We start from the raw sequence: 12,737 nt of genomic DNA, 5'->3' as shown, positions 1-12,737 counted from the left end.
ACTTTGAAGACACATTTCACTGGGTAAAAAGGCTGAAATGCGGACGTGTTCAGCAGAGGCATAAAGCATTAAAGAATGTAGGATGCATCTTCACTTGGTCATTTCCATTTTTGGCTAAGATTGGCTTCCAAAGTTTGCAGGATTGGTCCACTTCGAACAAAATCTAAGAATACAGCGTGCCATTTCACATTCCCACTAGGTCGAGGAAGAAATGCCACATAAAACATTCAAATCAGCCTCATGGTGGAGCTACAGTATAACAGGCAAATTCATGTTCATGCATTTTTCACATGTGCCGGTTATAGCGCCACCATGAGTCAGATTTTGCCAAAAGACATTTCTGTAGATTGCTTGTACACATTTTATCCATACATCAGGTGAATCGGTATACACTAGTATATCTACATAGTCATGTCCGCTTTCCCATACTCCAACCCGATTGGCTAAGGTTGCCTTCCAAAGTTTGCAGGATTGGTAAATGTTTTAACAAAATGCCTCAAATCTTAACACAACATGCAATTGATTTGACATTCAAAAAAATGTCAGATCAGCCTCATCGTAGTCTATCAAGACAGATTGGCCTCATGGTGGCGCTATAACAGGCTAATTCATTTTAGAGGCCAAGGAAAAACATCTACCCTGCATTTGCCACATATGCCTGTTATTTTATTGCAGTAATTGTGTTTCCTTTGCTTGATGTTCTGTGTAAAGCACATTTAATTGCCTCGTCGTTGAAATGTACAAATAAAACTCCCTTGCCATACAGGACTTTTACTTTACAGAATATTCCTACATTGCGGTATTTCTACTTCTACTTACACCACTGCCCCAGTCAAACCCCACCCCCACGTCTCCCCCATTCAACCTCTTTCCGCCCTCCCATTTTGCCTCGGCCCCCTCATCGTTTCATACTTTATCGCCCTTTGACAACTTCCTCCCTTCCCGTTTGTCGTTCAACTGTCTGTCTCGTTCTCTCTCTCCCCCTCTCGTTTTCTCTCTCCCATCCTCCACCCCTTCCGTTCCGTTACAGTTCGGTCCTCCCTTTCTCGCTGCCTCCCCGAGTTCAAATGGTGATACAACGTGCACCTTGTCCTTGAGGCTCACAGGTGTTCACACACACACACACACACACACACACACACACACACACACACACACACACACACACACACACACACACACACACACACACACACACACACACACACACACACACACACACACACACGCACAAACAGAGACACACTGCATGTGTCAGAACTTTTTTTGTTGAGGCGGAAAAAACTCACACATTCACAGTCTCTCCCCGTCACGTGCACACACACATATATTATACGCACAATCACACACATGACACACACACACACACACACACACACACACACACACACACACACTCACACGGTTTTACAAGCGAACACAGGAAAGTTAGGAAATATGGGCCAAATCCTACATGAGCAGCAGGTATGTTTCACCTAAATCTTGTCTGTGTGTCAACGGGAGATTCATGAGAGTTCTGCTCGTGCACATGTGAGGGAAAAGTATATATCAACCCCTCTTTTTCCTCTCTCGCTCTCTCTCTCTGATTCTCCATACATTCTTCCCTTGCCATCTTTTTCCTCATTTCTCTCAGAAACATCCGTTTCTGTCTGTCTGTCTGTCTGTCTCGACCATTCATTGATTAAATACATAGGACCACAATGGAAACAAGTCCACTGTGTGTCATCCTTTTAGCTATACTGTCTTACTGTACCACATGCTGTTTACACGTTTACACACTGTTTAACATTATTCAATCAATCAATCTACTGTACCTATTAACCCATTAAAACAATTAATATATATATATATATATATATATATATATATATACATACATACACACACAGCAACATAGTTTTTCATAAACTCTAGCAACATAGTTTTTCATAAACTCTGAGGATTTAGAACTGTGGTTTAGTGGTTCTCAAAAATAAGAACCACTACTGATTGAGAAGGCATTTGTAGAATGGGCCTCAGGACTTCATCCATCCATCCCATCTCCTCTCTGCTTCCCTCCATCATTCCAGTGGCAGTTTTGTATGACAGCACACTGCGTAACAAACCTCTTCCATCTGGCGACAGGACACCAGATGAATAAAACATCTGACAGACATGGAGGCACCTTCACCCCTCCCACCTACTCCTCACCCCCCGTACCTCCCCTCTCTCTCTCAGAGTAATAGAAATGAAGTAAGAGGAGTACAAGGCCATAAGAGGACATAAACTATTATTACTACTATAAGTGATGTTTGGAAAGGTTCTCTTATAGGTAGCCTAAAAAGGATTTGAATTGGAATCCCAAAAGAAAAACAATATGACCATGGTGGTGTACTGGGTACTCTTCTGCTTGCAAATAAAATTACAAATCTTCTGGCCAGCATATATATAAACGTGTGTGTGTGTGTGTGTGTGTGTGTGTGTGTGTGTGTGTGTGTGTGTGTGTATAAGAATGCTTAAGCATGTATGTACTGCTGTATTTTGAAGTCTCCAGAATTCAGTGAACACCTAAGCCTGAGTAACTCCGAGTTCCATCACATCTCCACACAAAGGGTCACTTTCAGACAAGATACTATAGAGTAGACCCTCTGTGACAACAACCAAACAATTGATGCAATCCAGAGTACCACCGTGTCAAATAGTTAAGAGAGTCTACAGACAAAATCAAATTCCATTCGTACACTCTCGAGATTTAAATGAACACTCGAGATTTTAACTGGTGAAGTGCAGACCTAGGGGCCCACACTGTGGCCTCAATACTTCACTGCAAATTATGAAAATGATGCCCCGCTTCCCTTGAACTCTTCTTGAACTTGGGCTGCAGCGTTCAGAAGATGCCCCAGCGCTTTGCATTTGACCCGCGCATGGAAATAACTTCCCTCGTTATCCTGGACAAATTGCAGGGCATTAGCATATAGGTAGCCGCAAGCGACTCCCCCATGTTGAAACGGGTTCTTGAGGTAGGAGAACAACACATTGTTGCCATTAAGTGTGAGACTCTCCCCCTTTAACAAAGTGCAGACCGGTTGTGACATGCTCTTCCTCTCTCCCGCGGTGGGTCTGGGACAGCGCTGGCATTGGGACAGCGCTGGCATTGGGACAGTGTGGGCGTTGAGACAGTGTGGACGTTGGGACAGCATGGACGTTGGGACAGCGAGGACGTTGGGACAGCGTGGGCGCTGGGACAGTGTGGGCGTTGAGACAGCGTGGACGTTGGGACAGCGAAGACGATGGGACAGCATGGATGTTGGGACAGCATGGACGTTGGGACAGCATGGACGTTGGGACAGCATGGACGTTGGGACAGCGAGGACGTTGGGACAGTGTGGGCGTTGAGACAGCGTGGACGTTGGGACAGCGAAGACGATGGGACAGCATGGACGTTGGGACAGCATGGACGTTGGGACAGCATGGACGTTGGGACAGCGAGGACGTTGGGACAGCGAAGACGATGGGACAGCATGGACGTTGGGACAGCATGGACGTTGGGACAGCGAGGACGTTGGGACAGCGAAGACGATGGGACAGCATGGACGTTGGGACAGCATGGACGATGGGACAGCATGGACGATGGGACAGCATGGACGTTGGGACAGCATGGACGTTGGGACAGCATGGACGTTGGGACAGCGAGGACGTTGGGACAGCGAGGGGGGTTGGGGCAGCGGGGGCGCTGGGACGCAGCCATGGGGTGGGGTGTTGCGGAGGGCTCGTGGGAGCTCCCAAATCTTTCTTGGACTGCTGATTATAGTTTTGAGTTGCAAAGAGTTGGTGTCATCTGCTCAGCACACCTAACCTTTTGTCATCTACAGGGAACACTGATAATCTGTGTTTTTAATTATTTATAACCAGTAAGACGCCTGAGGGCGAGAAGCGACATGACCCTAAAGGGCGACGCTGCGTGCACGCATCCGCCTGGGTACAGCACTGCTGGGCGAGCGCTGCCCAACATATATGGAATGAATTCTGTATTGGTCATATGGAACGTGTCTTGAGTGTACAAGGTTTCATGAGGTCAGATCAACATATGGAATGTCAGAACAGGTCAGCCCCATATATGGAGATGTAAGGGTGGCAGCGGGGGAAGTGTCTTAAGTGTACAGGGTTTGGGGCAGGCCCGTCTAGTTGGTGTTGGTGTTTTTTCAACAATGGATGGATTTTTTCATGATTAGACGGGATGATTTAGATTGCGAGTTATTAACGTTTTAAGATTTTCGTTGTCGTCGGCTAAACAGGGGGGAAGGGACACCGAGGATTGCGCAACAAGCCCTTCTAGGCTGTGGAGCGATGCATGCGACCGGTTTTGATATCACTAACTTGACGGAGATTAATCAATCTCCGTCTCGGGCACATGACCATACTAAGTACCATGACGGACATCTACGTCAACTGTAACAATAATAATAATAATAAATACATCTCACATTAAAATGTGCTATACAAAAATGCCAAAGGAATGTTTGTGCACACTGCTGAATGGGCAAAAGCACGTCGTACAAAAAGAAAACAAATCCAAAATACCAACAGGGTGGTAATTACGCAAATTCTCCCGCCACTTTGAGTAGAGTCGAGTCGCGTTGACCCGGTACCACACAGTAAAAAACAAAAAGGCACTATAAAATATAGAGGGTTGGGCTGCTCCGATGCCCTCATGACTACATGCACTTATGCCTGATTTATAATGCATGGTGTGTCATACACTGAAAATAGCAAATCTAGATAATGTGTGTATAACAAAGTATAAATCAGGCTTCATGTACCACAGAACTAAGCCTAAAGATCTCACCATTTTCTGGAAGTCTTTCTTCCAAGATAATGTCAGTCAACAAAAAGAATGAAGTGGCTGGACAACGGAAAATACTGGAAATTTCCAACTTCTTCTTAAAGGTAAATTAAGATTAAACATACGTAGACATTTATGACTTGGAAAATTGGATATTTAGGAACATGGCATGCTGCTGTAAGCTTCCTCCCACGTTCATGCTACATTACCTAAAGAAATCTTTGAGCTTGGCTGTGAAGCCATTTCACATTACTCAACAATAACCATCCATTATTTTTATCCATTAGTGACGGGACTCTGAATTGGACTGGACTTTCCCACTCACATTGCTTAAACGGAGAGAGAGGGAGGGAAAGATTTAAGGAGATAGAATTTGTGAGTCATGTACAGTAATCTATTTAAGAGAGAGCGAAAAAAGAGAGGGAAGGAGAGAGGGACAGAGAGAGACAGAGAGAGAGAGAGAGAGAGAGAGAGAGAGAGAGCATGAACGAGAAAAATAAGTTGGAGGCATTAAAGCACTATCACATGTTAATTTAGAGGCATTTCAGTAAATCCCGTGGCGTGCAGTCCGGTACATTGTTGAGGTTCTTTAAGTAGATTTAGTCTGGCCCCAAGGTGATGGTCTGCGACACCAATACTGCCAGCCACACAACGCACACAGACCACCAACTGCTCAGTGACACACACAATGACACAAAACACCCGCCCCGCCTTTCAATCTGTCACAATCACTCATTGAGAAACAATTGATACAAAATGCGGTACTTAATTAGGAACTCAAAGTTTGAACAATGCCCAGGTCAGTTTTAAAAATAATAATTAAACTGTCAGAGTGGATTGGGGAGCGCTCAAAGTCTCTGGGCCTCGAGGCTTGTATAGCCTGGAGATTGGAGATTATATTTCACTTTAAAGGACTTCTGAGCTGATGTAATTAAAAAAATATATATACATATATTTCCCCACCCATACAACTAAATAAAGTAAATATACTGTATTAAGTGCTTAAGTGGGAAAACTACTACTATAACTACAAGAAGCATGCATTATCTTATTCTGTTCTGGATCGCTTTTTACAACACAATAGTAACGATATACTGTCCTGCACTATATAAACAACCCGCTGCATGGTCCGAATGAGACCTCCGTGGCAGACAGCGAGGCGTTTGGCTCTTCGGCAAGATTGTGAAGTTATATGTTGGGCATCTGAGATGTTAACTGTCGCATCGGGACACTTCACTGTAAAACCCTCTTCCTTCTGTGGCTTTTACGACATCCCCCGGGGAGCTCATATCCCCCTGTTTGACACAAGTGAAAGGTGAAGGTCGGAGTCGGAGTTCACCACAGTCAGTGTGACTGGATGTGACAATCACCATAAAACCGCTAGGAAGTAAGTAAGTAAGTAGCCTTGCAGAGCCATGAGGCCCATAGAGCAGGAGCCTATCTCCTGTTTCTGTAGCGTGAGGCAGCTTGATGTACAAGTACACCCCCTGGACATGACGCTAGTATGTCGCAGGGACTTACCCCCAATCCAACTCTTGATGCTGAGTGTCAAGCACGGAGGCACTGGGTCCCATTTTGGTCCCGTAGTCTTTGGTATGACCCGGGTCGGGGATCGAACCCCGACCTCCCAGTCTCAGGGCGGACACTCTAAGGCCACTGAGCTGTAAGGAATGGCTTAATGTGCAGAACTTTGAAGGGTTTTGCATGCACGCGCGCATGCGTGCATGTTCCAAAGTTGGAATATTAAACAGTGATTAAAGATTCACTCACCCAAAAGCCATGCGTTTTGTTTGGTTAGCACTCTGTAAAAGAGTTGCTATAGTTTTACAACCAAAGTCTGGTCTTCAGAGTAGCATTATGAAAACAGCTTTGATGCAGGCCACGCAACTCAGACGAGGTGCGAAGTCACGCAATGAACGCTAATCAGAGCCTCACTGAAAACAGCATTAGTCAATGGACATAGTACTACTAGTACTATGTTGGGGACGTCGAGTGATACAAAACAGGCGCTCCATCGCAACCCGACACACCACCATGCGTCCAGTCTTTGAATACTGTATTAACAGTTTGCAATATGTATTATGTACAGAGGTACGGTTTACCATGATTGTTAGAAGGAGAACACAAAAAGCCCCCTAGGGGCTGTGAGAAAGTCAATGAGGAAGTTGTATGTTCGGTGTGCATACTCTTGGATTAACAGCATTCTGGAGGATCAAACATATACAGATAAGAGTACCGTAGGGTTCCTTTAGGAACGCATTATATTTCAGGGGAGAAAAATACTCAACATACACAGAGAACCATTTTCTAAGGTTTTAAACCACACCATGGGACATTTAAAAGAGAGAGAGGTACGTCTTCACCTGTGGCCATGTCTCAGGGTTCTAACTTGGACATACATGTTTTGAGGTGATGCAGGGTTTATGTGTGTGATGCGGAGGCAACACCCCCATACAACTTGGGCCACACATCTTGAGGAGAGACGTACAGTACCCAACAACGGATGGTGTGACGCCATGCTGATCCAGGCCTCACATGTCCAAACTGTGGCAGGACATGTGCTGATGCAATCGGGCTTCATACGTTTGCAGTGGCTTCTGTCGCCAGCAACGGTAGCCACTGAAACAAATTCTGCACAAAGAAGCTGAGGACTCAGCAAGAGTGTGTGTGTACTGTGTGTGTGTGTGTGTGTGTGTGTGTGTGTGTGTGTGTGTGTGTAAATGTACATGCATGTAAGTGGGTATACCGTATGTTCATCTGTACATGCATTGTACCCCATGGCCCACGTTCATCTGTCTGTGTCCGTTTCTGAGTCTGCATGAACGAGAAAGAGACAGACTCCCGCAGCTCTCTCGTTCACTGTCTCCAGATGTTTCCCCACTGACTGCAAGCCCTTTTATTGACACAAAAATGGACGATCTACAAGCTCACAGCGCGTACACTCGTAGATCTGTTGGGTACGCGATGCGGTGCGCAACCGAGTGTATATCGCGCATTTACTAACTACAGCACTTCCACATGTTTAGCTTTGGCTGGCGAGCAAACAAACACGTGTTTGTGATGTTTATTGTCCCTGGCTTGAGGTTTTTCTCCATTGCGCATGCAATTACATCACAAGCCCGCAGAGCACAATTGAATCCGCGCCGCCATCACGGAGGCCCACAGCCTTCCCTCTCTCGGAGTGTACCGAACTGATTGAGGACAGATGCTGCGGGAACAATGGATGACAGGACAGTCCGACTGTTGCTCAAACAGCCCCACGGCGCTGGGGTTTTGTTGGGCTCTTCTGAGCGGAACTGGTCGCGTTGTGTGTTACTGATATGCTAGTGATTGTATTGTAGTCTGGGGTGGTGAGCTTTTTTTTGGGCTGCGGTGTGTGTGTGTGTGTGTGTGTGTGTGTGTGTGTGTGTGTGTGTGTGTGTGTGTGTGTGGAAGAAGCTCATGCTTATGGTTTTTTAAGCCATTTCAGTGACATATACAATAAACATTAGCAATGTTACAAATTACAGATGTATAGGGTGCAAAGGAAGTTGAAGATCCATGATTACAGACCGTATTATATACATATCTTTCGAGAAATTGCAATGGAAAAACATGAATTTGTTTGGTCAGTATTCTCCTAGTGAACCTTAAAACCTGCTTTATGCTTAATTCCGTGCGAGTGACATCAGTACTGAACAAGATGGCTCCTTTGAGAACCATCAGGGTCAAAACCCGCTCGGAGCCATGGATGAATTCGGACATACTGAATTACTGACTGCAATGAAAGCCAGACAAAAAATGCTCTGAATTTATATAATGCAAGTCAAAGCTTGCCAAGAGCTTCGACAGTGATCTCCAAGCTCAAAGCTGGACAACCTAAAAACCCAACAAAACAAAGCTAAGAAATATTGTTACTTCCATGACCAAATCCGCTAAAATAAACTGTATCAATGGATAAAGCTGAGGAAAACAAAAACAATCCTCAGGAGTTCTGGAAGCTACTCAACAACCAACTAGGCTGCGGTCAGAAACTGAAGGTTTTCAAACATAAACATAAAACCGAACGACACTCTCATCACTGACAAGCTTGATGTGGCCAACTACTTGAACATCTTCTTTACAAACATAGCAACAGCGCTGGTTAACAAACTGCCCTCCCACTCTGGGCTCTTTGGTGTAGAGCACATTAAAACCTTCTACAGAAACCTAGGTGTTTGAAAAAATAGTCTATGAACAGGTTGAAAACTATCTTGCCACTAAAAAACTAATGTACGAATTCCAATCTGGCTTCAGAACATCCCACTCCACTGACACATGCCTCCTCTATTTGAGCAACCACATCAAACAAAAGGTCGATGCTGGCAAATACTGCGGCATGGGCATGCTGGACCTCCAAAAGGCTTTTGACACTGTGAACCACTCCATACTGGTTAACAAGCTAAAAGAAATTTGTTTTAATTTGGTAAAACAATGGTCTAAATCTCAGATAAAATGCCTGACTACGGTGTGTAGTGCCATGCCTTCAAATCTGAGGGGGGTAAAGTGTCTCGCTTTCTTTGGCCCCTGGTCGTGGAATGACCTGCAGCTCAGACTAAAATTGGCCTTGAAAGTTCCTTTGAGAAGTTTCAAAAGGATCATCTTAAATGTACAGTCCAACACTTGTACATGTTCGGATGTGTACTAGCCTTGGCATATGCCCATATATTTATTTTTTCCTGTTTAAAATGTACATTGTGTATGTGCTCTGTGCATACTTTCTTGCGCCCGGTCACTGTTAGTGTACCATTGTTGGAGATGTGTTGCATACTTTGTATAGGTTTCTTGAGGCATGTCATGGATGTATTATTTGGCTGTTGTGTAATTTGACATGTACGATGTAGCATTGAAGTGTAATTTAGTTTCTGCCTCTTGGCCAGTTCCCACTTGAAAAAGAGACTCAGTCTCAATGTGGTTTTACTGGTTAAATCAAATAAAAAATGCCCTTAAAACAAGGCTCCAGACTTCTTCAATCAATAAATCAAAGGCATCCAGTCCAACCCCAATGTTTTGATACTGATAGCCTACTTATAGTGAAACTATCAAATAAAATTACAGGTACCTTTTATTTTCATTTTTTATTTAATTTTGCTGTACAAAAATAAAATAAATAGCGAATCGACAGATCTGCTACGTTTAGCTATTTTGGTAAATGCTTGCACATTTTGTCTGCGTCAAAAAACGTCCATGGTCACTTGCTACACGCCTAAACTGCACATCTGTCACTACTGACAGCATTGTTCTCCTAAATGTGTCTCTCCATCTTCCCATCATCTCTGCCCTTCCCTTTGGCTCTTTCCTTTCGCCTGTGTATGTCATACAGCTAGTGTTGATTTTCCGTTTCAAAGTGTCCATATGTTCTATGGCCTGTAAACGTCTCGACTTTATCCGAAGACTTTTGGACATGGTTCAACGTGCCATGCGGCTGTGCCACGACTGTCTACTAATCCATATCACGCCGCAGCGATTGATATTCCTCGGAACAGCTGCAACAATATGGGGAAACGAGAGTACACGCGGCCTCTCGACTCAAATGTGTAGTCATGTGTATCGTGACACAATGACAGCTCTTTATTTGCCCCGCATACTTTTCCAGACTTTTCAGAGCTATACGGAGAAATTCTCCCGTCGTTTCGCAGCTGTATCTTTCGCCGTGCAAATGTCGACAACTCTCGGGACCAAAAGGGAAGACAATATGTGATGGAGGGTGCGCGTCTGTAAAACACGTGTGGTCATATTGGTTTGGGACCCAGCAACAGCTTTTCAACAGACTTTACCACGGTGGTTCTCAACCTTTTCTGGATCAGAGCCCGCATTGGAAAACTCAAAAGCGTTCGCAGCCCGCCCGTCTTAACACTTGACACGGCAGCCGACAGATTTGCATGCAATAATATCCCACTTGCAATTTCTTCACACAGGTTGAAAAACCACTGCTTTACCAGAACTCGGCAGAAGCTCTCTCTCTCTCTCTCTCTCTCTCTCTCTCTCTCTCCACCCCCCCCCCTCTCCCTCTCACTCTCTCTCTGGAGACCTCTATGGCCTTTTTCTCACAGGGATCTGATAATCGCCTTAACCTGCTCCACAGCCTCAGCATGTCTCCTGTCACAAGATGCTAGGCAGATTGCAGTGTGTGTGTGTGTGTGTGTTCTCTGTATTGCTATACTTGTGGGGCCAAATGTCCCCAATGTATAGTAGTAATAATATGTGTGTGATAACCTCTTGGAAACATTAATATGCTGTGTGAAACTTCATAAGTTATGTGTGTACATGTACGCGTACACGTGACTATTGCATGTCGGGGCTGTATTATGTGCGTAGGTGTCTGCGTAGGTGTCTGCGTAGGTGCGCTATCTCTGTGTCCGTGTCATCTATCTATGTGGGACAGTCACGGCAGACGGAGTGAGGGCACGTGTGAGCTGGGATCGTGCCTTCTTACCTCCTGAACCCCTCGCCCCCCCCCAGTGCCCCACACACACACACACACACACACACACACACACACACACACACACACACACACACATCTACAGTCTACGCAGACACACACGCACCCACATGCAGACTCAAGAGTGTGGGAATGTGTCATCCGATATCATACCTTGATCGGGAGGTGCGAGTGCAAGAGAAATCCACAGAGAGAGAGAGACAGAGAAAGGCGGTGGAGAACGAGAGGAGGAAGAGGGCGGTGTCTGACAGACGACGACCACGTGAATGACAGGAGCGTTTCACGGGAAGTCTCTCAAGGAGAGTATAGTCACTAATGAGTGCAGTACAGCGACGTACAGTATTGCATACAAACGCCATTGTACTAATGTACTAATGTACTGTAACAGTATCCGCCAGAGTGCTGAAGTCTTTGCAACGTTAAGCAGTTACACCATGCTCAGGTGATTCCCTCAGTGCAACGGGGACAAAACTCCAGTAATTCCCGAGGGGAAATTTGGGAACGGCTACAATACCTACGAACAAGAATAAAACTTGAAAGCTCTCGTGTTGACAATACAATGTTTCAAAGGCTTTCGCTAGCTTCTCTTACCTTGAACTCAACCCCCCCCCCCCAGCCCCCCTGCTTCCTTCCTTTTTACACCCTCAATTAGCCTCTCTGCATTCATGTAATTTTAAGTTGAATCAGCGCAGAGGTATGCTGATGCTGTTTTGGCACCTCATACCCTCCCTATATTAAGACACTTTATGTAGGTGTCCCCTTATTTTTGGCACTTTCCTTACGGTTCCAAATTAGCAATTTCATTCTTCTCACTTCATAAGAGGGCACAATCCATAAACACCAATAACAGAGTACAGTTTTTCCAATACGATTCTGGGCATAGGCATAGACGTAGTGCCTGGATCCGCCATCCCAACATGCGCCGCACTAATGCGCTTCATGCACGCGTTTCCTTTATTTTGGCAAGGAGGTGTAGCCCTGAGTAAGCAAATCAAACTCTTGCAAACATTTCATATTCTCTGCATGTCTCAGAGGAGTCATATTATCCAGCGTTTGGCTGCATAAGGCGGAACATACCGCATATGATGCGTGACGATGGCTGGAGCTCCACCCTGGACGACCCCTGCATGGTCGTCTCACAGCTACAGAAACCTGGCCGTCTGAAGCAGCTACTCAGAGTCCGTCACCTGGAAACATGGAGATAAACGGTGATAAAAGTCTATTATTCTTCTTCAACGAAGCATCTCACTTAACCACTTGAAGTCCCATACACGTCATCATCCCACGAATAGGGAAAAGAGACAATATTTTTGAAGCGGCGATAGCCGGCCGCTCCTGAGCACAGCTTTGTGTGTATGTCTGTCCGTATGAGCACGGGATATGCTCAGCTGATTGGCTGAGCATGGAATGTGATGTATGATGACATTCTCATCATCATTATACATGTTAAGA

At 45.2% G+C, this 12,737-nt stretch overlaps 1 protein-coding gene across 1 annotated transcript in view; it reads right to left on the bottom strand.

Moving 5' to 3' along the window:
- Nucleotides 1-12,472, bottom strand: part of LOC308311111 (prickle-like protein 1) — a 138,244-nt gene extending 125,772 nt beyond the window's left edge. The window contains exon 1 of the mRNA XM_080757647.1: nt 12,363-12,472. The gene's annotated coding sequence lies outside the window, so the exon portion shown is untranslated. The remainder of the gene's footprint in view (nt 1-12,362) is intronic.
- Nucleotides 12,473-12,737: the final 265 nt, after the last annotated feature.

The sequence above is a fragment of the Protomyctophum bolini genome (assembly GCF_963924005.1).
Source record: "Protomyctophum bolini genome assembly, chromosome: 23".
Taxonomy (NCBI): Eukaryota; Metazoa; Chordata; class Actinopteri; order Myctophiformes; family Myctophidae; genus Protomyctophum; species Protomyctophum bolini.
The sequence above is the reverse complement of the archived record's forward strand: the minus strand, read 5'-3'. Positions and strand labels throughout refer to the sequence as shown.